Source organism: Triticum aestivum, chromosome 2A (genome assembly GCF_018294505.1).
Source record: "Triticum aestivum cultivar Chinese Spring chromosome 2A, IWGSC CS RefSeq v2.1, whole genome shotgun sequence".
NCBI lineage: Eukaryota > Viridiplantae > Streptophyta > Magnoliopsida > Poales > Poaceae > Triticum > Triticum aestivum.
The window spans coordinates 152,882,795-152,906,640 of record NC_057797.1 but is presented as its reverse complement, the minus strand read 5'-3'; positions in this window follow the sequence as shown (position 1 = coordinate 152,906,640).

Here is a 23,846-nt window from a genome sequence, read left to right as displayed (position 1 = left end):
AGTGCAATCATCATTAGTACTATGGATATTCAAAGAGTTTGTACTAACAACATTGCAATCATGCTCATCATTCAGATATTTAGTACCAAACATTTTAATGCATTCTTCTTCTAACACTTGAGCACAATTTTCCTTTCCATCATTTTCACGAAAGATATTAAAAAGATGCAACACATGAGGCATCCTCAATTCCATTTTTTGTAGTTTTCTTTTATAAACTAAACTAGTGATAAAACAAGAAACTAAAAGATTCGATTGCAAGATCTAAAGATATACCTTCAAGCGCTAACCTCCCCGGCAACGGAGCCAGAAAAGAGCTTGATGTCTACTACACAACCTTCTTCTTGTAGACGTTGTTGGGCCTCCAAGTGCAGAGGTTTGTAGGACAGTAGCAAATTTCCCTCAAGTGGATGACCTAAGGTTTATCAATCCGTGGGAGGCGTAGAATGAAGATGGCCCCTAATACGTCTCCGTCGTATCTATAATTTTTGATTGTTCCATGCCAATATTATAGAACTTTCATATATTTTTGGCAACTTTTTATACTATTTTTGGAACTAACATATTGATCCAGTGCCCAGTGCCAGTCCCTGTTTGTTGAATGTTTTTTGTTTTGCAGAAAATCCATATAAAATGGATTCCAAACGGAATAAAAACTGATGGAGATTTTTTTGGAATATATGTGATTTTTGGGAAGAAGAATCAACGCGATATGATGCCCGAGGGGGCCACGAGGTAGGGGCGCGCCCCAGGGGGCCAGGTGCGCCTTGGGCCCTCGTGGCCACCCCATAAGGCGGTTGGTGCCCTTCTTTCGCCGCAAGAAAGCCAATATCCGGATAGAAATCATGTTAAAATTTCAGCCCAATCGGGGTTACGGATCTCTGGGAATATAAGAAACGATGAAAGCCCAGAATATAAAGCGCAAAATCGGAGAGAGACAGAGAGACAGATCCAATCTCGGAGGGGCTCTCTCCCATCCGCTGCCATTTAGGCCATGGGCCAAAGGGGAAACCCTTCTCCCATCTAGGGATAAGGTCAAGGAAGAAGAAGAACAAGAAGGGGGCCCCTCTCCCCTTCTCTTCTGGTGGCGCCGGAATGTCGCCGGGGCCATCATTGTCACCGCAATCTACACCAACACCTCTGTCATCTTCACCAACATCTTCATCACCTTCCCCCATATATCTACAGCGGTCCACTCTCATGCAACCCGCTGTACCCTCTACTTGAACATGGTGCTTTATACTTCATATTATTATCCAATGATGTTTTTCCATCCTATGATGTCTGAGTAGAATTTCGTTGTCCTATCGTTAATTGGTGAATTGCTATGATTGGTTTAATTTGCTTGTGGTTATGTTGTTGTCCTTTGCTGCCCATCATATGAGCACGCGCGTGGATCACACCATAGGGTTAGTTGTATGTTGATAGGACTAAGTATTGGAGGACAAGAGTGACAAAAGCTTCAACCTAGGATAGAAATTGATGCATACGGGATTGAAGGGGGACCAATATATCTTAATGCTATGGTTGGGTTTTACCTTAATTAACGTTAGTAGTTGCGGATGCTTGCTAATAGTTCCAATCATAAGTGCATAGAATTCCAAGTCAGGATGACATGCTAGCAGTGGCCTCTCCCACATAAAACTTGCTATCGGTCTAGTAACATAGTCAATTTCTTAGGGACAATTTCACAACTCCTACCACCACTTTTCCACACTCGCTATAATAACTTTATTCCTTCCTTACCTAAAACAGCCCCTAGTTTTTATTTACGTGCTCTTTATATTCTTGCAAACCTATCCTGTTACACCTACAAAGTACTTCTAGTTTTTTACTTGTTCTAGGTAAAGCAAATGTCAAGTGTGCGTAGAGTTGTCTCGGTGGTCAATAAAATTGAGGGAATATTTGTTCTACCTTTAGCTCCTCGTTGGGTTCGACACTCTTACCTATCGAAAGAGGCTACAATTGATCCCCTATACTTGTGGGTTATCAAGACCTTTTTCTGGCGCCGTTGCCGGGGAGTTATAGCGTGGGGTGAATATTCTCGTGTGTGCTTGTTTTCTTTATCACTAAGTAGTTTTTATTTTGTGCTATTGTTTTCTATCTTTAGTTATGGGTAAGAAACGCAAAATACCAAAAAATTAGTGGTACCTACTGAACCAATGGTTGAAGAACCACTCAAAATCTATCACACTACTGAAGCTTTTTACTTGGATCATCTTCGATCCCTATGTGCTCGGGCTGAAACCCCAACTAGCTTAGTTGAGGGCAAATCTTTAGATGAGCATGCTTGTTATGTGTGACACCGCATATCTGAAAAAGGGAAACTTTTACTGGATCAAATTCATCGTTTGCAGTGATATGCTTGGAATTTATGTGAAATATATGGTTGTACTTGTTGTTCTAAAGACCCTAAGAAACACCTTCCTTACCAATGTGAGTTTAGTGATAATGGAATCGTATCTTCGTATACTAAGGGTGTTTAAATGTCAGGACCCCGACTCAATGCCACATCGATCTAGCATGTAACACCTCATATCACTTTGCGGCCTCACGCACGGTATTCCCACGGGTGTCGCCTTACCTTTGCCCGGGACCGTTTGCGTCTTTTGGCACACGTATATGATGGTGTCGCTAGCATCCATATGATAAGGAGCCTGGGCTGACATGGCTAGTTGTAAACCCAAAGTGGCACAAACTTACAGGGACAGGCATCCATGACCCAACATCGAACGTGTCGGTCATCAGCGAGTGAATCCAGGCTGTAGCTCTGGGCTAGCAGGACTCCGGTGAACCGGGCTGTAGCGGGCTAACAGGACTCCGGTATTCATCGCGTGACATTTCCCCGAAGGGACAGACACAGGAACGAAGAAGGACACATGCCGGCCAGCCTAAGTGTTCCGGAGCAGTGGCAAGCTACCATGGCTCAGTGGAAACACTAGGAGACATTTCCCGGTAAGAGAGGCTACTAAGGATAAACAACTAGATAGTCAGATCCCACACATACCAAGCATTTCAATAACATACACACAATATGCTCGATATGTGCAAACACAACATGGCATCACAACATGACTCTACAACTCAAGTATTTATATTCAATAGGCTCCGAGGAGCGAGATATTACAATCATGGGTCTCATGACCCAACACTCAGAGCATACAAGTCAAAGCACAAGCGGAAGCTATCATGTCTGAGTACAGACATCTATAAATGAAAAAGGCTAAGAAGCCTGACTATCTACCAGATCCTGCCGAGGGCACAAGATCGTAGCTGAGGTAACAAGCTAAACGTCGAAGTCCACGCGGTACTACTAGCGAGACCGAAGTCTCTCTGCAAAAACATAAATTAAGCAACGTGAGTACAAATGTACCCAGCAAGACTTACATCAGATCTAACTACATATGCATCATTATCGACAAGGGGATGGTGGAGTTTGACTGCAGCAAGCCAGCTTTGACTCGGTGGCTATCCTGAACTACGACTGCAAGTAACTCTTTTGAGGTGGCGCACACGAGTCCACATATTCACCAACCAATACACCACTATGGATTCGCTCCCGTCTCCCTACGAGAACGCCATCCATAGCACTCACGCTTATCTTGCGTATTTTAGAGTATCCACTTTCACTTGTCTATGAACTATGCAAGGGGTCCAAGTTTCCATATCCGAGGAATCCGGCTATTCGAATAGATAATGATAACCCTGCAGGGGTGTACTTCTTCACACATGCTTTCGCCACTTATCGCCCTGTACACGTCATGTACCTCGGCAACCTTCAAGCGGAAGCCGGGCGAGGGAGTCGGCCACGACCTGACTAACCGAACAAGTCTCTAGTCCAGGTTTATCGCCTATTCGGGTTCCATCCGCAAGGAGATCCGGCCGGGGTGTCGCTCACGGCCCCAAACGATGTGTGCAGGGTTCCCAAGCCCACCTCGACGGGTGGATGTACGCTTGGTACACCGTGCCACTGTGCCTAGTCTGTCCCAAGCCCACCTGTACCGGGTGCCACTTGGTAGACTACTAACACTACCTACAAACACCAGAAACTAGTTGCAACTCCTGGACAGAGATCATGTTGATTAATAAGTCGAGAGGGGTCGAGTTACCGGAACCCAATGTGTGGTAGTAACTGGTCATGGATCACAAACACAGAACTCAGTTCCTGAAGACGGCTGCAATGAGACAACCCACCATGTACTCCTACATGGCCTCTCACCGCTACCTTTACCAAATCGTGTTCACACACTTAGCTCACACACAGTAGGACATGTTCACACGCCTCTGATTCATCCCCGATGAATCAGACCTGACTCAACTCTAAGCAGTAGCAGGCATGACAAACAAGCATGAATGAGTAGGCACATCAGGGCTCAAACAACTCCTACTCATGCTAGTGGGTTTCATCTATTTACTGTGACAATGACAGGTCATGCAAAGGATAAAGGGGTTCAGCTACCGCAGCAAGTAACAAATATGTCGTTGTTGTCCTAATGCAGTAAAAGAGAGCAGGAGCGAGAGAGTGGGATTTTATCGGAATGAACAAGGGGGTTTTGCTTGCCTGGCACTTCTGAAGATAATATAGCTCTTCATCGGTGTCATCGATCACATCGCCGGTACACGTCTATCGAGAGGGGACAATTACCGGCAAACAAGGAAGAACACAATCAATGCAATGCGACAATATGATGCATGAATGTGACATGGCAATATGATGTGATTTGAGCTAATGCAACTAGCTATGATTTAAATGAAGTTGGTTTGAATACAAGATTCAAATTCAAACTCCATATATGATTATTTAAATGCCCTTAATTTGTTTTGTCCAAAACAGAGGACAAACATTGTTCAAACATGCATGAAAATGGTACAGATGGATTCCTTGAATTTTTCTGATAATTTTTCATATATAATTTATTTAATTTGGAGCTACGGTTGAATTTCTATGAATTTTTAGAAGTTTATACAATTTTCTGGAATTTTCTGAATAAAAATAATCCAGAAAATGATTTATTGCGTCAGCACTAGGTCATGCTGATGTCAGCAGGTCAACTGGGCGCCCCAGGTCAAACCTGACCTGTGGGCCCTGCGTGTCAGTGTCTGGACTAACTAACCTAATTAAGATTAACCCTAACTAACTTGGTTAGCCGGGCGGGGCCCGCATGTCAGTGAGTCAGTGGCTTAACTAGAATTAGTTATTAATTAACCAAAAGTTAGCAGGGGCCGGGCCCACCTGTCAGTGAGCCTGGGGAAGTCAAACAGGGTCAAATCCCGGGTCAGTGGGGTCAAACCCACCGGCGACATGACGCCGGCGAGGCCCGAGACGGCGGCGCGAGCCGGAAACGCGCTACAGGGCACGGGCGAGGCTGTGCTTGGGCTCGTTGGAGAGCCCTTGCTGGTGCGCATCGAATGGTGGTGGTGGCCGTGCCTGTGGTGGCCGGTACCGACGACGGCGAGCTCGTGAGCGGCGGCCGGAGTTCGGCCAACGGCGGGTTAGGCGATGCAGGGCGCTAGGGGAGGCGTTGGTGCGTGCTACGTGCTCCTGGTGAGGTGTGGAGCACGGTGGTGTGCCCGGCTTCGAGCCACAGTGGCTCTGGCCACGACGGCGACGAGGCACGGCGGCGGCGAGCTTCGGCCGTGGTGGAAGATGGAGCTAGGGGACGGGAACAGAGGGAGCGAGCAAAGAGGAGGCAGCAGGAGCTCACAGGGAGAACGATGAGGTGGTCAGCGAGCTCGGGGGCGTCTTCGGTGCTGCGAATCGAACGGCGGCGATCGCCGGCCGTGGCGATGAAGATGGCGGTGATGGCGTGGCTTCAGGGCACCCGGCGTCGCGTGCGTCGTGGTAGAGCTTCCCGGACCCAAGGCGGAGCTCGTGGCCTAACTGGCTGGGCGTGGGGATGCTGGTGGCTCCGGTGGTGCTCGTCGGCGGTCTCGGGTGCGTCCGGGGATGAGCGAGGGAGAGAGACAGAGGAGGGAGAGGGGATGCAGCGGGTGAGGGAGAAGAGCGAGGGGACACGGGGCGTCGTCGTGGCGTTGCTAGGAGGGCCAGGGAAGCAGGAGGTGGCCGGGGCGGCGTCGGCGCTCGCCACCGAGCTGCTTCGGTGCGAGGGGAGGAAGACGACAGGGGGGAAAGCGGCGGTGGGCTGGGCCGCTGGGGGAGCTGGGCCGGCTGGGCTGGACAGGTAAGCGCCAGGTAAGTTGCTGGGCTTCTCTCCTTTTTTATATTTCTGTTCTATTTTCTTTATTTAATTCTTTTGCCACTGTTTTGAATTTAAAATAACTCAAACAATGCCAAAACTCCTGTGAATATTTTTATTTGGCTAGATGGACTTTTCCAAAAGCTCATAAAATATTTCAGGGGTATTTGAAATTATATTCTAGTTATATGAATATAATTCAAATTCAAATAGCTAATGATTTAAATTCAAAGTCCCAAAAATAAATCCTTTTAAAATGTTCATTATTTTTGGTTTGGATCAAAACCCTTGCCAAAAATATTAAACATCTAAGAAGAGCATTTTGGAACAATGAATGAGATTTTAGGGTTTTTGCCCTTCTTTTATTTAGGGTTTTGAGGCTTCTGAATTCCTCAGTTCAAGTTTCAAAAATTTAAACATGATGCACAGATGGAAGCAAGCATAGGACAGGCCAGAACTAGGGATGTGACAACTCACCCCCACTAAACAAGAATCTCGTCTCGAGATTCAAGCGTAGGGTAAGATGAAGGGGAAACGCAAACTAGTATAATCTTCACGATCCAGGTTGCACTTCGAATGAACGTTGATTCGATCACCATCATTGTCTCGAAGTCTTGCTCTGAGAAATCCTGCCAACATGACATGGAGAGAAGAAGGAGACTCTAGAAGGGTCGATCTTCTCGAAGATCGAACAACTCAGGATTAACTCACGGAATGAGACATAGCAACCTCTCTCGAGCTGAGACACTAAACATACATCCATGGGAATGGAGTGAAGCAGATGACGAAGGTTCACTAGGTAGACAATAATTCCACACTTAAGAAGGTGGTAAACGATTGTTAACGTAGCGAGGAGTTGAGTTGCCACAATACCATAACGGGGCACCTTAGGGAAGGTGACTTGTGGAAATATCCCCTTAAGTGGCAAAAAGAATTACCTTTGATTCAGAGATCATTGAAACTCTTTATACCAGCCTAAGGAAAATCTCGAGCGATCGTTTGGAGGGGTTCGGTAGAATGGCATACTCGGACTTGGATGATGTGGATTACCTTGTTGAAGACAACGTAATGGATGAATTTGCTTACCACCGGAAATGGAAGAGACCCATGGTAGAATGGCACATTGGCGGTGCAAGCTGGGAACGAAATGCAAATGCTGGGAATGATTCTGGTAACTGGGGGAAGAACCCAACAATAGAGAGTGAATTCACTGTTTGAGAAGTTATAGCATAACCGAGGAAGTTGAGAGCAACCCTAGTTAATGCCGATGGTAACACCTAACGCTTGTGCGTGCTCTCAAGAACTTGAGCATTTCCACAATCATCAAGGTTTTACCAACATCCGTGTCAAGGATCCTGGCAACACAACTTGCTACCATGATGAATGATGATGGATGATGCAGATGCAAAGGAAGATAACACTTTCTCAGATTTCACCCTTGGCGGGGCCAAGGAAATAAAATCTGGATAATCGACCGAGAGACATTTAGCACTCCGCTTCTAATGTTCTCCTTGATGTGCTAGTGTATCCCATTCATAGATATGGTTTGATAACTAGAACATCAAGTAAAAGGTCGGACTTCGGGAGCAATAGAATCCATAAGGAATAGTTACGGAGGTAAATCCTACGAAATCCTTATGGGGATGTGGCCAATTTCTTCAATCAAGATACTACAATAATAGGTCTTCCGGCTGGGTGTGTTGGCCATGATATCCACTTAAACGGTTATCGAGGGACCAATATTATAGTTCTTGGGAAATGTTCCAACCATCATATCTGCCTGAGATTCAGACCTGGTTGGTGTCAGAATATTCCAGACTCATCGAGTCTAGGAAGAAAAATGAAAGTTTGCAACATAAATCGACGAGATGACGTTGCGAGATTCTCGGGGAATGAACTACGATAGTAAGCTCCAAAACATGAGCTGGTTCTGCTACAAACATGCGAACACGCTGTCCCAGACAAACATGACCACGTGGTAGTCTTATAATAAAACACTACCGAGTTCAGGTGGGGAACCATCAACGAGGATATCAAAATCCTTGCAGAAGGCATGCTCTTAAGAAGGAACTTCTTCTCCTTGAACAAATCAATCAGTGGCTTGGTGTGCTCGGAACACATATGGAATGAAGGTTGCAAGTCTCCAAACCATAGAATACTTCGCACATATGCATGACTGACTTGGGATGATTCCAGAGGAAGCAAAACTAACTTTCTCAAATTCACGGCGGCAACTTTCACCAAATGCACGTGTATAAGAGGAAGTCACTCCTTTCATCAAACAAATACTTCATGAGCTAGCATGAAGAAAATGCTTCAAAAGTTTCCAACACTAACTTGTTGTCCAACAAGACCATGGAGGAGATAAGGATGTTGTCAATGGGCTCAACAACAATTCATCTGGGTTTCCTTTTAAAAGGAATTCCATAGTTAAGTGAACAAGTGATAGCATTGGTCAGACCAAAGATGTAAGGGTGTATGCTCGAGGGATCAACCACGAGTAAGACAACATTACGAGCATCGTTGGTACTGATTTGATTTGACGATAGCCCACACTCAAATCAAAGGATTGATAAGACAATAGGTCCAGCAACTGATCATAGGGACCAATCGATGAAGATATCATCGTTCTTCAACACACACTACACCAGAATATCCCTTTGGAACGAACTAAGTCAGGCAAGCTTTTATCTTCCAACTCTCCAAGTTGTTGTCTAGCTTAACCAACTAGCTCCGGGATATCCAACACAGATTCTTGGAGAAAGGGTGGTTCACAAGAAACCAACTTGATCACGAGCCCAACATAACAGTCAGGAAATAACCCGGTAACGCTTCCAAGAAGATATTTGGAAAGTCACGAACCACCGGTATGTTACTAAGCTCGAGAACAATCTTGCCTTTCAGGGCAAGACGATATGATCAAATGAGCGAGGACTTGACAAAATCCTAACTCATCAATCGAAATGTGCACCAGGAAGATGGACAAGGTAGCACGATAAATCTTAGAATGATGATTCAAGAACAAACACGTTAAGAATGAGGTTATTGTCCATTTAACTACCAAGCAACAAGGTTGCTAGGAGTATTGATTTCACACATCACGATTCACTTGTCGACATTCCGGTTATAACCACACGGAACCGAGGAATGAGTAATGATGGCGAGAAGTATCACTGTACCAAGAGTTCATAGGATGGTGTGCAATTCCTATAACAATCCCGATATAAAAGATGGTAATACTCCAAGGTAGAACAGAGCAAAAGCTGGATTAGCAATTTGTTCTGCGGAGCACAACTTCTTTGACCCAATCCTGGATATGGAAGAGGTACTGGAGTTTGTTTCTCCTAGTCATTCCGCGATAGAATGGCTTGACGGACCACAAGAGTAATAGGCATCGATAAACGAACGCACACATACTCTTGACTATCAATTGATAGACGAAGGTCAGTAGACAACTAAAGAGGGACAACTCAAAGGAACATATAACTTTCTGAGTTGTGGATGCATAGATTAGTATGTCGAACCAAGTTCAACATAATTCTTCCGGATAACCCATGCAGAAAGGTTGAGCTGGCAGAGTCACAATATAGCATGGAGAACTCATCGAGAGCACTCTTGTTGACATCTTTTGGTTCAGAAGAACTCCTGCCAAGAATGGTTCATGGTAATTGGAAGAAGGATGTACCACGAACCTCGAGAACTATCGCAAAGGTTACTAATATCCTAAAGGAACTAGCAAACACTATCAACATGAGGTAAGTAGAGTGAATCTCGGGTTCAAAACCCAGGAGTAGAATACCTACTACTAAGTAGCATCACGGAATGCTTTCGAGAATAAAGGCCAGAATCATCACGCTAGGACACAAATCATGGCTAGACCACTAGATGATCCCCTGAGACACCTAGGGTCATAATAATAATTCCAACATAAATGTCAAGGCAATAGAATACCTCAGCTCAACAATTAGTGTGATTGAGCTGGCATAAAGGAACATTGAAACCAGAGGGAAAGGATTTTGCAAATGCATCAGACTATTTAGAAACCTGGGATGACTCGGACAGCATAACGGCTGTAAATGCTCAGAAAAGATTTGAGACATACTACAAAATGGTGGCATAACCACTCAGAAGCACAATATCAAGGTTCCGAGATCAACAATTAACATACGGAAGTAGTAGGAACTGAACTGAGACTTAAATCCAACAATCTTATAAGTCTACTGATTAGTAACACGTGATCCTGATAGAAAGAAGAGATAGCCTAGTTCTTAATCCCCGTAGGAAAGATAAGATGACTCAGATCAGAAGGGCATAAGGTATAAGGAGTAAAAGAGCCTTACGTTCCATCCCACAATCAATTCCCTTATATAACTAAAGAATTTCTAGACTCAACTTCGACCAGTTTGGCTTGGTAAACCTACAGGCAGTCAAGCTCTGATACCAACGCTGTCAGGACCCCGACTCAATGCCACATCGATCTAGCATGTAACACCTCATATCACTTTGCGGCCTCACGCACGGTATTCCCACGGGTGTCGCCTTACCTTTGCCCGGGACCGTTTGCGTCTTTTGGCACACGTATATGATGGTGTCGCTAGCATCCATATGATAAGGAGCCCGGGCTGACATGGCTAGTCGTAAACCCAAAGTGGCACAAACTTACAGGGACAGGCATCCATGACCCAACATCGAACGTGTCGGTCATCAGCGAGTGAATCCAGGCTGTAGCACTGGGCTAGCAGGACTCCGGTGAACCGGGCTGTAGCGGGCTAACAGGACTCCGGTATTCATCGCGTGACATTTCCCCGAAGGGACAGACACAGGAACGAAGAAGGACACATGCCGGCCAGCCTAAGTGTTCCGGAGCAGTGGCAAGCTACCATGGCTCAGTGGAAACACTAGGAGACATTTCCCGGTAAGAGAGGCTACTAAGGATAAACAACTAGATAGTCAGATCCCACACATACCAAGCATTTCAATAACATACACACAATATGCTCGATATGTGCAAACACAACATGGCATCACAACATGACTCTACAACTCAAGTATTTATATTCAATAGGCTCCGAGGAGCGAGATATTACAATCATGGGTCTCATGACCCAACACTCAGAGCATACAAGTCAAAGCACAAGCGGAAGCTATCATGTCTGAGTACAGACATCTATAAATGAAAAAGGCTAAGAAGCCTGACTATCTACCAGATCCTGCCGAGGGCACAAGATCGTAGCTGAGGTAACAAGCTAAACGTCGAAGTCCACGCGGTACTACTAGCGAGACCGAAGTCTCTCTGCAAAAACATAAATTAAGCAACGTGAGTACAAATGTACCCAGCAAGACTTACATCAGATCTAACTACATATGCATCATTATCGACAAGGGGATGGTGGAGTTTGACTGCAGCAAGCCAGCTTTGACTCGGTGGCTATCCTGAACTACGACTGCAAGTAACTCTTTTGAGGTGGCGCACACGAGTCCACATATTCACCAACCAATACACCACTATGGATTCGCTCCCGTCTCCCTACGAGAACGCCATCCATAGCACTCACGCTTATCTTGCGTATTTTAGAGTATCCACTTTCACTTGTCTATGAACTATGCAAGGGGTCCAAGTTTCCATATCCGAGGAATCCGGCTATTCGAATAGATAATGATAACCCTGCAGGGGTGTACTTCTTCACACATGCTTTCGCCACTTATCGCCCTGTACACGTCATGTACCTCGGCAACCTTCAAGCGGAAGCCGGGCGAGGGAGTCGGCCACGACCTGACTAACCGAACAAGTCTCTAGTCCAGGTTTATCGCCTATTCGGGTTCCATCCGCAAGGAGATCCGGCCGGGGTGTCGCTCACGGCCCCAAACGATGTGTGCAGGGTTCCCAAGCCCACCTCGACGGGTGGATGTACGCTTGGTACACCGTGCCACTGTGCCTAGTCTGTCCCAAGCCCACCTGTACCGGGTGCCACTTGGTAGACTACTAACACTACCTACAAACACCAGAAACTAGTTGCAACTCCTGGACAGAGATCATGTTGATTAATAAGTCGAGAGGGGTCGAGTTACCGGAACCCAATGTGTGGTAGTAACTGGTCATGGATCACAAACACAGAACTCAGTTCCTGAAGACGGCTGCAATGAGACAACCCACCATGTACTCCTACATGGCCTCTCACCGCTACCTTTACCAAATCGTGTTCACACACTTAGCTCACACACAGTAGGACATGTTCACACGCCTCTGATTCATCCCCGATGAATCAGACCTGACTCAACTCTAAGCAGTAGCAGGCATGACAAACAAGCATGAATGAGTAGGCACATCAGGGCTCAAACAACTCCTACTCATGCTAGTGGGTTTCATCTATTTACTGTGACAATGACAGGTCATGCAAAGGATAAAGGGGTTCAGCTACCGCAGCAAGTAACAAATATGTCGTTGTTGTCCTAATGCAGTAAAAGAGAGCAGGAGCGAGAGAGTGGGATTTTATCGGAATGAACAAGGGGGTTTTGCTTGCCTGGCACTTCTGAAGATAATATAGCTCTTCATCGGTGTCATCGATCACATCGCCGGTACACGTCTATCGAGAGGGGACAATTACCGGCAAACAAGGAAGAACACAATCAATGCAATGCGACAATATGATGCATGAATGTGACATGGCAATATGATGTGATTTGAGCTAATGCAACTAGCTATGATTTAAATGAAGTTGGTTTGAATACAAGATTCAAATTCAAACTCCATATATGATTATTTAAATGCCCTTAATTTGTTTTGTCCAAAACAGAGGACAAACATTGTTCAAACATGCATGAAAATGGTACAGATGGATTCCTTGAATTTTTCTGATAATTTTTCATATATAATTTATTTAATTTGGAGCTACGGTTGAATTTCTATGAATTTTTAGAAGTTTATACAATTTTCTGGAATTTTCTGAATAAAAATAATCCAGAAAATGATTTATTGCGTCAGCACTAGGTCATGCTGATGTCAGCAGGTCAACTGGGCGCCCCAGGTCAAACCTGACCTGTGGGCCCTGCGTGTCAGTGTCTGGACTAACTAACCTAATTAAGATTAACCCTAACTAACTTGGTTAGCCGGGCGGGGCCCGCATGTCAGTGAGTCAGTGGCTTAACTAGAATTAGTTATTAATTAACCAAAAGTTAGCAGGGGCCGGGCCCACCTGTCAGTGAGCCTGGGGAAGTCAAACAGGGTCAAATCCCGGGTCAGTGGGGTCAAACCCACCGGCGACATGACGCCGGCGAGGCCCGAGACGGCGGCGCGAGCCGGAAACGCGCTACAGGGCACGGGCGAGGCTGTGCTTGGGCTCGTTGGAGAGCCCTTGCTGGTGCGCATCGAATGGTGGTGGTGGCCGTGCCTGTGGTGGCCGGTACCGACGACGGCGAGCTCGTGAGCGGCGGCCGGAGTTCGGCCAACGGCGGGTTAGGCGATGCAGGGCGCTAGAGGAGGCGTTGGTGCGTGCTACGTGCTCCTGGTGAGGTGTGGAGCACGGTGGTGTGCCCGGCTTCGAGCCACAGTGGCTCTGGCCACGACGGCGACGAGGCACGGCGGCGGCGAGCTTCGGCCGTGGTGGAAGATGGAGCTAGGGGACGGGAACAGAGGGAGCGAGCAAAGAGGAGGCAGCAGGAGCTCACAGGGAGAACGATGAGGTGGTCAGCGAGCTCGGGGGCGTCTTCGGTGCTACGAATCGAACGGCGGCGATCGCCGGCCGTGGCGATGAAGATGGAGGTGATGGCGTGGCTTCAGGGCACCCGGCGTCGCGTGCGTCGTGGTAGAGCTTCCCGGACCCAAGGCGGAGCTCGTGGCCTAACTGGCTAGGCGTGGGGATGCTGGTGGCTCCGGTGGTGCTCGTCGGCGGTCTCGGGTGCGTCCGGGGATGAGCGAGGGAGAGAGACAGAGGAGGGAGAGGGGATGCAGTGGGTGAGGGAGAAGAGCGAGGGGACACGGGACGTCGTCGTGGCGTTGCTAGGAGGGCCAGGGAAGCCGGAGGTGGCCGGGGCGGCGTCGGCGCTCGCCACCGAGCTGCTTCGGTGCGAGGGGAGGAAGACGACAGGGGGGAAAGCGGCGGTGGGCTGGGCCGCTGGGGGAGCTGGGCCGGCTGGGCTGGACAGGTAAGCGCCAGGTAAGTTGCTGGGCTTCTCTCCTTTTTTTATATTTCTGTTCTGTTTTCTTTATTTAATTCTTTTGCCACTGTTTTGAATTTAAAATAACTCAAACAATGCCAAAACTCCTGTGAATATTTTTATTTGGCTAGATGGACTTTTCCAAAAGCTCATAAAATATTTCAGGGGTATTTGAAATTATATTCTAGTTATATGAATATAATTCAAATTCAAATAGCTAATGATTTAAATTCAAAGTCCCAAAAAAAATCCTTTTAAAATGTTCATTATTTTTGGTTTGGATCAAAACCCTTGCCAAAAATATTAAACATCTAAGAAGAGCATTTTGGAACAATGAATGAGATTTTAGGGTTTTTGCCCTTCTTTTATTTAGGGTTTTGAGGCTTCTGAATTCCTCAGTTCAAGTTTCAAAAATTTAAACATGATGCACAGATGGAAGCAAGCATAGGACACGCCAGAACTAGGGATGTGACATTAAAATTACTATGATGTTCAACAAATTGAAGAATTTGTTGCTTTTAGGGGTACTTGTGAAATTGCTTCTTTTATTGAAGAGTGTGATACTACTCTCTACAAATCTGAAAATTTGGCCATACTTAAATATTGCTATGATAATTATGCTTCTAATTCCTATGTTGAACCATATATTGAGGACTCCTCCGCTGTCCAAGAAGAGACTAATATTTTGTAGGAGTCTATGGAAGAAGGAATTGATGAAACTATGGGCTCATTGGATGAAAAAGATGATGAGGAGAGCGAAGAACAAAAGGAGGAAGAGCAGATTAGCTACCCATTGTGATGCCCCCAATTTGACCGTACACTAATCATGCACGCAAATGTGTACGATCAAGATCAGGGACTCACGGGAGGATATCACAACACAACTCTAAAACATAATTAAGTCATACAAGCATCATAATACAAGCCAGGGGCCTCGAGGGCTCGAATACAAGTGCTCGATCACAGACGAGTCAGTGGAAGCAACAATATCTGAGTAAAGACATAAGTTAAACAAGTTTGCCTTAAAAAGGCTAGCACAAACTGGGATATAGATCGAAAGAGGCGCAGGCCTCCTGCCTGGGATCCTCCTAAACTACTCCTGGTCATCGCCAGCAGGCTGCACGTAGTAGTAGGCACCTCCCGAGTAGTATTAGTCGTCGTCGACGGTGACATTTGGCTCCTGGGCTCCAACGTCTGGTCGCAGCAATCGGGTATAGAAAAGGGGAAAAGAGGGAGCAAAACAACCGTGAGTACTCATCCAAAGTACTCGCAAGAAAGGAGCTACAATACATATGTATGCATTGGTATCAAAAGGAATAAGGGTATCTTATGTGGGCTGAACTACAGAATGCCGGAATAAGAGGGGGGTAGCTAGTCCTTTCGAAGACTACGCTTCTGGTAACCTCCATCTTGCAGCAGGAGAAGAGAGTAGATGGTAAGTTCACCAAGTAGCATCGTGTAGCATAAACCTAACCGACGATCCTCCCCTCGTCGCCCTGTGCGAGAGCGACCACCGGTTGTATCTGGCGCTTGGAATGGTGTGTTTTATTAAGTATCCGGTTCTAGTTGTCATAAGGTCAAGGTACAACTCCAAGTCGTCCTGTTACCGAAGATCACGGCTAATCGAATAGATTAACTTCCCTGCAGGGGTGCACCACATAACCCAACACGCTCGATCCCATTTGGCCGGACACACTTTTCTGGGTCATCCCGGCCTCGGAAGATCAACATGTCGCAGCCCTACCTAGGCACAACAGAGAGGTCAGCACGCCAGTCTAAATCCTATGGCGCAGGGGTCTGGGCCCATCGCCCTTTGCACACCTGGATGTTGCGAACGTGGCCAGAAGCAGACCTAGCCTAGCAGGTGTTCCAGTCCAATCCGGCGTGCGCCACTCAGTCGCTGACGACACGAAGGCTTCGGCTGATACCACGACGTCGAGTGCCCATAACTGTCCCCGCGTAGATGGTTAGTGCGTATAGGCCAGTAGCCAGACTCAGATCAAATACCAAGATCTCGTTAAACGTGTTATCTAGAAGACACCGCGAACGCCGACCAGGGCCAGGCCCACCTCTCTCCTAGGTGGTCTCAACCTGCCCTGTCGCTCGGCCACAAAGATCCACCTAGAGGGCCGTCGGGACAAAGGTCCTTTCAGCCCCCAATCCGTGAATCACTCGCGGGTACTCCTCTAGCCAACCCGACTTTAGTCATCACATGTATCATGTATAAAGTATAGGTATATACCTGTAACACCCTCGATGCGACTATATCTCCCACGTGTCGGGGCGCGACTTAGAGGCATACTCGCATTGAAGGCATATGTCGCAAGTTAGGCAATCTTCACAACATCCCATGTAATATGCATAATAAAGGGGAGATAACATAGTTGGCTTACACTCGCCACGTCAATCAAGTACATAAATAACATTACATCAACCAAACACTCATGGCCCGACTACGGCGCCAAAATAAAAGAGAACCCAACATGCGACAACGGTCCCGTTCACCCCCAACTGGGCACCACTACTGATCATCGGGAAAGGAAACATAGTAACATTGAGAGTCTTCGTCGAACTCCCACTTGAGCTCATACGCGTCTCCTGGAGCGGAATCATCAGGCCCTAGATCTGGTGCAATAGTAATCTGTGACCCACAGGGACTCAGCAATCTCGCACCCTCGCGATCAAGACTATTTAAGCTTATAGGTATGACAAGGTAAATATATATGTGGAGCTGCAGCAAGCGACTAGCAAATATGGTGGCTAACTTATTCGCAAAAGAGAGCAAGAAGAGGAGGCAAAGCGCGAGCGAGAAACTAGGGAGCAACCTGCGCAAACATAACTCCAACACCGTGTCCACTTCCCGGACTCCGCCGAGAAGAGGCCATCATGGTAACACACTCAGTTGATTCATTTTAATTAAATTAAGGTTCAAGTTATCTACAACCGGACATTAACAAATTCCCATCTGCCCATAACCGCGGGCACGGCTTTTGAAAGTTCAAATCCCTGCAGGGGAGTCCCAACTTAGCCCATGATAAGCTCTCACGGTCAATGAAGGAATAGACCTCCTCCCAAGACGTTCCGATCAGACTCGGTATCTCGGTAATTCAAGACACTTCGATAGGTTAAAACAAGACCAGCAACACCTCCCGAATGTGCCGACAAATCCCGATAGGAGCTGCACATATCTCTTTCTCAGGGCACACTCAGATAAGCAATCCGTACAACTAAAACGAGCCCTCTAGTTTCCCCGAGGTGGCGCTGCAAGGGGCTCTAGTTTGGACCAACACTCAGAGGAGCACTGCCCCGGGGGGGTTAAAATAAGATGACCCTTGAGTCTGCAGAACCCAAGGGAAAGAAAAGGCTAGGTGGCAAATGGTAAAACCAAGGTTGGGCATTGCTGGAAAGCTTTAATCAAGGCGAACTATCAAGGGGTTCCCATTATAACCCAACCGCATAAGGAACGCAAAATCCGGGAACATAACACCGATATGACGGAAACTAGGGCGGCAAGAGTGGAACAAAACACTAGGCGAGAGGCTGAGCCTTCCACCCTTTACCAAGTATATAGATGCATTAAGATAGCAAGGTAACATAATGATATCCCAACAAGTAAATAAATTTTCCAACAAGGAACGGCCTTCAATCTTCACCTGCAACTAGCAACGCTATGAAAGGGGCTGAGCAAAAGCGGTAACATAGCCAATAAACGGCTTGCTAGGACGTGGTGGGTTAGAGGTTTGAAATGGCAATTTGGGAGGCTTGCAAGCAAGTGGTAGGCATCGTAGCATTGGCAAAGCAAAAGAGCAAGCAAAACTAGCATAGCAAAGATAGTAGTGATTTCGAGGGTATGATCATCTTGCCTGCACAGTTGTCAGAGTTGACTGGATCCTCGAAAGCAAACTCAACAGGCTCCTCGTTAGCGAACTCGTCTCCCGGCTCTACCCAAACAAGACAAACAGCAACAAGGATACAATCAACCATGTGCAAAATCAAACAACACGATGCAAAGATGATATGCTATGCGGGATGTGATGCGGGATGCAAAATGCAAGATATGACAGAAATGCAAGAACCTGGCCTCAACTTAGAAATCCAAGTGTGCCACTGGAAAGATGAGATGAAATCGCTTGAAAACGATATAAAAAACGCCGGCATCGGAGTTACGGTTTGGAAATGGCAAGCGATTCAAAAATGACACCGGTCTGCGATTTACAGCAAGTAGCCATCTAAATGCAACGAAATGAACATGCTACAGCCCCCAAACATGACCACAAAATACATGGCAGGGATGCATACAAGATGCTTAACAAAAGTCTAGCACTGAGCTACGGCCAATTCATACATTAACGGGTTCAAACAAGCATGGCAAAAATGCATATGACGAACATATTTCAGACTTAGTGAAATTAACACTTGTCTGGAATTTCAGATCAGGTAGCCCTCTTCGGAGCAAAAAAACTATATGCTACAGGAACTGAACATGGCAAAGTAAAGCATGGCATGGAGATACACAAAGAGCTTAACAAAAGTCCCTTAGTGACCTTGAGCCAAAAGGGATCAGAAAATACAATTGCAAGCATGTGAACATAGCAAAAACATAATCAGTTTTCAGACTTAGTAAAAACTGACACATGCTGGAATATAACTCAAGTAGGCATGTTTATGAGCTCGATGCACTCACTACGGTGAAAGTCATGGCAAGACAAGCATACACCCATCAAGAAGGCACAAAATTCAAGCTAGACATGGCAAGAACAATAGCATAGCATGCATGGATCAACTACAACATCATCGGCAAAATTGCAAACAAGTTGGCAATCTACCCAGAATCACAAAGTAGCAAAAGTAGAGCTCGATTGACTCAAGCTAGAGTGCTCCATAATTGCAAACAAAGACATGGATGGATATAGCACTACAATATTAACAAAACATCCTTACTGATCATCCTCAAAAGAGGCACGGATCACTAGGAAACAACATGAACATATGGCATCATGAGATAAACAGGTCCAGAACTTGGTGAAATTACTAAGTCCCTGAAAACAGAATTAGCAAGTGCACCACTTTGCAAGCTTGCACAAGTCACCACACACATCACAAAAATACATGGGTTGCACCTCTGGAAAGATGACAAAACCCTTAACAAAACACATGTAGAGCATCAGGGCATATCATGCACACATTAATCATGGCAAAAATGACAAAAGGCTAAATGGAGTAGCAGATCTGACAATTATCTCAAGTAGCCCTCTTCTAACAGCATTTCGGGCATCAAGATGAGCTCAAATGAAAATGATGCAATGGAACAAAATGATGTACTCTCTGAGATGAACATTTTGATATGCTATATGCATGAATCGGAGCTATGGATGCAAAGTTACGGGGCTACGAACATGAGCACTTGGACTGAAATTCTCTGGGACAGAAAAAACAACGCTCATATCTAGGGTTTGACCGGCGCGCGAACCGAGGCAACGGCGGACTCGCCGGATACGATGAAGACGGCAGCGACCGGGGTCGGTGGCGGCGGATCTCACCGAAGCACGCTCGCCGGCGGCTCGGGAAGACGGGGGCCGGGCCGGAGGAGGCCGGGCAGGGCAGCGGAGGCGGCGGCCGTTTGGGCGGCGGCGTGCGGCAGGGTGGCGGCGCGGCAGGGCGGGAGGCGGCGGCGGGGGCACGCAAGGAGGCGGCGGCGCCGGACCGAGAGGCGGCAGACCGGGAGGCGGCGGTGGACCGGGAGGCGGCGGCGGGGGCGTGCAAGGAGGCGGCGCGGGCGGCTGGGCCGCGGGTGGCGGCGCGCCACGTGGCAGGGCGCCACTGGTGCGGGGGCGGCGGCGCGGAGTGTCCGGCGCGGGCGGACAATGTCCGGCGTGTCGGAGGGGATTTTTAGGGTTTCGAAGAGAGGGGATCCGCGAAATTTCGGGAGGGCCTATTTATAGGCATAGAGGGAGCTAGGAGAGTCCAAACGAGGTGCGGTTTTCGGCCACGCGATCGTGATCGAACGCTCTAGATGATGGAGCAGAGTTAGGTGGGTTTTGGGCCAAATTGGAGGGGTGTTGGGCTGCAACACACACGAGGCCTTTTCGGTCCCTCGGTTAACCGTTGGAGTATCAAACGAAGTCCAAATGATACAAAACTTGACAGACGGTCTACCGGTAGTAAACCAAGGCCGCTTGGCAAGTCTATGTCCAATCCGGAAATTTTTAATCCCCACACACGAAAGAAAGGTAGAAATGGCCACCGGAGGAGAACGAAGCGCCGGAATGCAAAACGGACAATGGGGAAAATGCTCGGATGCATGAGACAAACACGTATGCAAATGCAATGCACATGATGACATGATATGAGATGCATGACCGCGACAACAACACACGGAGACAAAGACCCGAACCCGAGGAAATAAATATAACTTAACGCCGAAAACGGCAAGAGTTGGAGTACAAATTGGGAAAGTTACATCCGGGGTGTTACAACACTCCACCACTACGAAAGGATCTCGTCCCGAGATCTAGGACTGAAAGAACGCCGGGTACTCAGAACGGAGGTGATCCTCGCGTTCCCAGGTAGCTTCACGGTCGGAATGGTGTGACCACTTGACTTTGAGAAATTTGATTGACTTGTTGCGAGTCTTGCGTTCAGTCTCTTCAAGAATAGCAACTAGGTGCTCACGATAGGAGAGATCTTCTTGGAGCTCAATATCCTTGAAGTTGACGGTGCGGTCAGGAGTCTTGAAGCACTTTCGAAGCTAAGAGACATGGAACACGTCATGAACATTTGCAAAGTTTGAAGGAAGCTCGAGTTGATAGGCGAGGTCGCCTCTCTTGCTGACAATCTTGAATGGTCCCACGTATCTAGGGGCAAGCTTCCCTTTGATATCAAAGCGATGAGTACCTTTCATAGGAGAGACGCGGAGGTAAACATGATCTCCGATCTCGAAAACCAAATCACGGTGCTTACTATCATAGTAGCTCTTCTGGCGGGATTGGGCTGCTTTGAGGTTATCATGAATGACTTTGCACATTTCTTCTGCCTCTGTGATTAAGTCATTACCCAAAAGCTGACGTTCACCGGTTTCAGACCAGTTGAGAGGGGTACGACACTTCCTACCATACAGAATTTCAAATGGGGCCTTGCCCGAACTTGCTTGAAAACTGTTGTTGTAGGAGAATTCAGCATAAGGAAGACAATCCTCCCACTTCATGCCGAAGGAGATCACACAAGCCCTGAGCATATCTTCAAGAATCTGGTTGACACGCTCGACTTGACCGCTAGTTTGAGGATGGAAAGCTGTGCTGAAGCGGATGTTCGTGCCCATGGCCTTCTGAAAAGAATCCCAAAACTTCGAGGTAAAGATGCTGCCACGGTCTGAAGAGATCACTTGTGGAATACCGTGCAGAGAGACAATACGAGAGGTATAGAGTTCCGCCAATTGAGCTGCAGTGATCGACTCTTTGATAGGCAGAAAGTGAGCCACTTTGGTGAGTTTGTCGATGACAACGAATATAGCATCATTGCCACGCTTGGACTTTGGAAACCCAATCACGAAGTCCTTTTCAATGTGGTCAAACTTCCATTCTGGAATGGCAAGAGGTTGGAGGAGACCAGCTGGCCTTTGGTGTTCTGCCTTCACTCTTTTGCAGACATCACATTCATTCACGAACTGAGCGATCTCGCGCTTCATTCGAGTCCACCAATAAGCTTGCTTAAGGTCCTGATACATCTTCGTGCTCCCAGGGTGGATGGAGAGGAGAGAATTGTGAGCCTCGTTCAAGATCACTTTACGAAGGTCACCTTTGGGTACAACAATACGATCCTCGAAGAAGAGAGTGTCCTTGTCATCAAGGCAGTAGCACTTGTACTTGGGTTGACTCTTGGCAATCCCAATCTTCACATTTTTCACCATAGCGTCAAGAAGCTGGGCTTGGCGAATCTGGTCTTCCAAGGTAGGAGAGACTAGAAGGTTAGCGAGGTAACCTTGAGGAACAACTTGCAGATTAAGTTTGCGGAAGGCTTCACAAAGCTCGGGTTGATAAGGCTTGAGAATCAGACTATTGCAGTAAGCTTTCCTGCTCAATGCGTCAGCAATCACATTGGCCTTGCCTGGAGTATACTCAATACTCGGATTATACTCTTGAATCATTTCGACCCATCGAGTCTGCCTGAGGTTGAGATTAGGCTGAGTGAAGATGTACTTGAGACTCTTGTGATCAGTGAAAATGTCCACTTTTCTTCCCAATAGAAGATGTCTCCAAGTCAAAAGAGCATGCACAACTGCCGCCAACTCGAGATCATGAGTGGGGTAGTTCTTCTCATTAGGCTTCAACTAGCGAGAGGTATAAGCAACAACTTTCTTCTCTTGCATCAAAACTGCGCCAAGACCTTGGAGAGAGGCATCACAAAAGACCTCGTACGGCTTGGATTCATCAGGCGGAGTGAGAACTGGAGCAGTGATCAATTTCTCTTTCAAAGTGTTGAAAGCAATGTCACACTCCGGAGACCAAACGTACTTGACGTGCTTCTGGAGAAGATTAGAGAGAGGCTTCGCGATCTTAGAAAAGTTTTCAACGAATCTTCGGCAGTAGCTTGCGAGACCGAGGAAGCTACGGAGTTGCTTCACGTTCTGAGGAGGTTCCCAATTCACAATTGCAGACACCTTCTCAGGATTAACGGCAATGCCCTTGGCAGAGATGATTGCCCACCTTCTAATGAGAGTAACTCTTCAACTCAAACATTGTTTAATTTCCCTTTGTACTTACCGAAGGATGATTGCTATGATGATTGTTATGATCCCATTGATTCTTTTGAAATATCCCTTTTTGATGATGCTTCATATGCTTGTGGCCAAGATGCCAATATGAATTATGCTTATGGAGATGAACTTGCTATAGTTCCTTATGTTAAACATGAAATTGTTGCTATTGCACCCACGCATGATAGTCCTATTATCTTTTTGAATTCTCCCGACTACACTATATCGGAGAAGTTTGCCCTTATTAAGGATTATATTGATGGGTTGCATTTCACTACCACACATGATGATTTTGATAGATATAATATGCATGTGCTTGTTGCTCCTACTTGCAATTATTATGAGAGAGGAACTACATCTCAGCCTCTCCATGTTTCCAATATGATAAAATTGCAAGAAACTATTTATACTATGCATTGGCCTTTACTATGTGTGCATGAATTGTTCTTTTATGACATGCCGATGCATAGGAAGAGAGTTAGACTTCGTTGTTGTATGCTATATGTTACATTGTGCTCACTACTAAATCACAAATCATTGTTAATTATAATTGGCTTTGATATACCTTGGGATCCGGGTGGATCCATTACTTGAGCACTATATGCCTAGCTTAATGGCTTTAAAGAAAGCGCTGTGATACGTCTCCAATGTATCTATAATTTTTGATTGTTCCATGCTATTATATTATTTGTTTTGGATGTTTATGGGCTTTATTATACACTTTTATATTATTTTTGGGACTA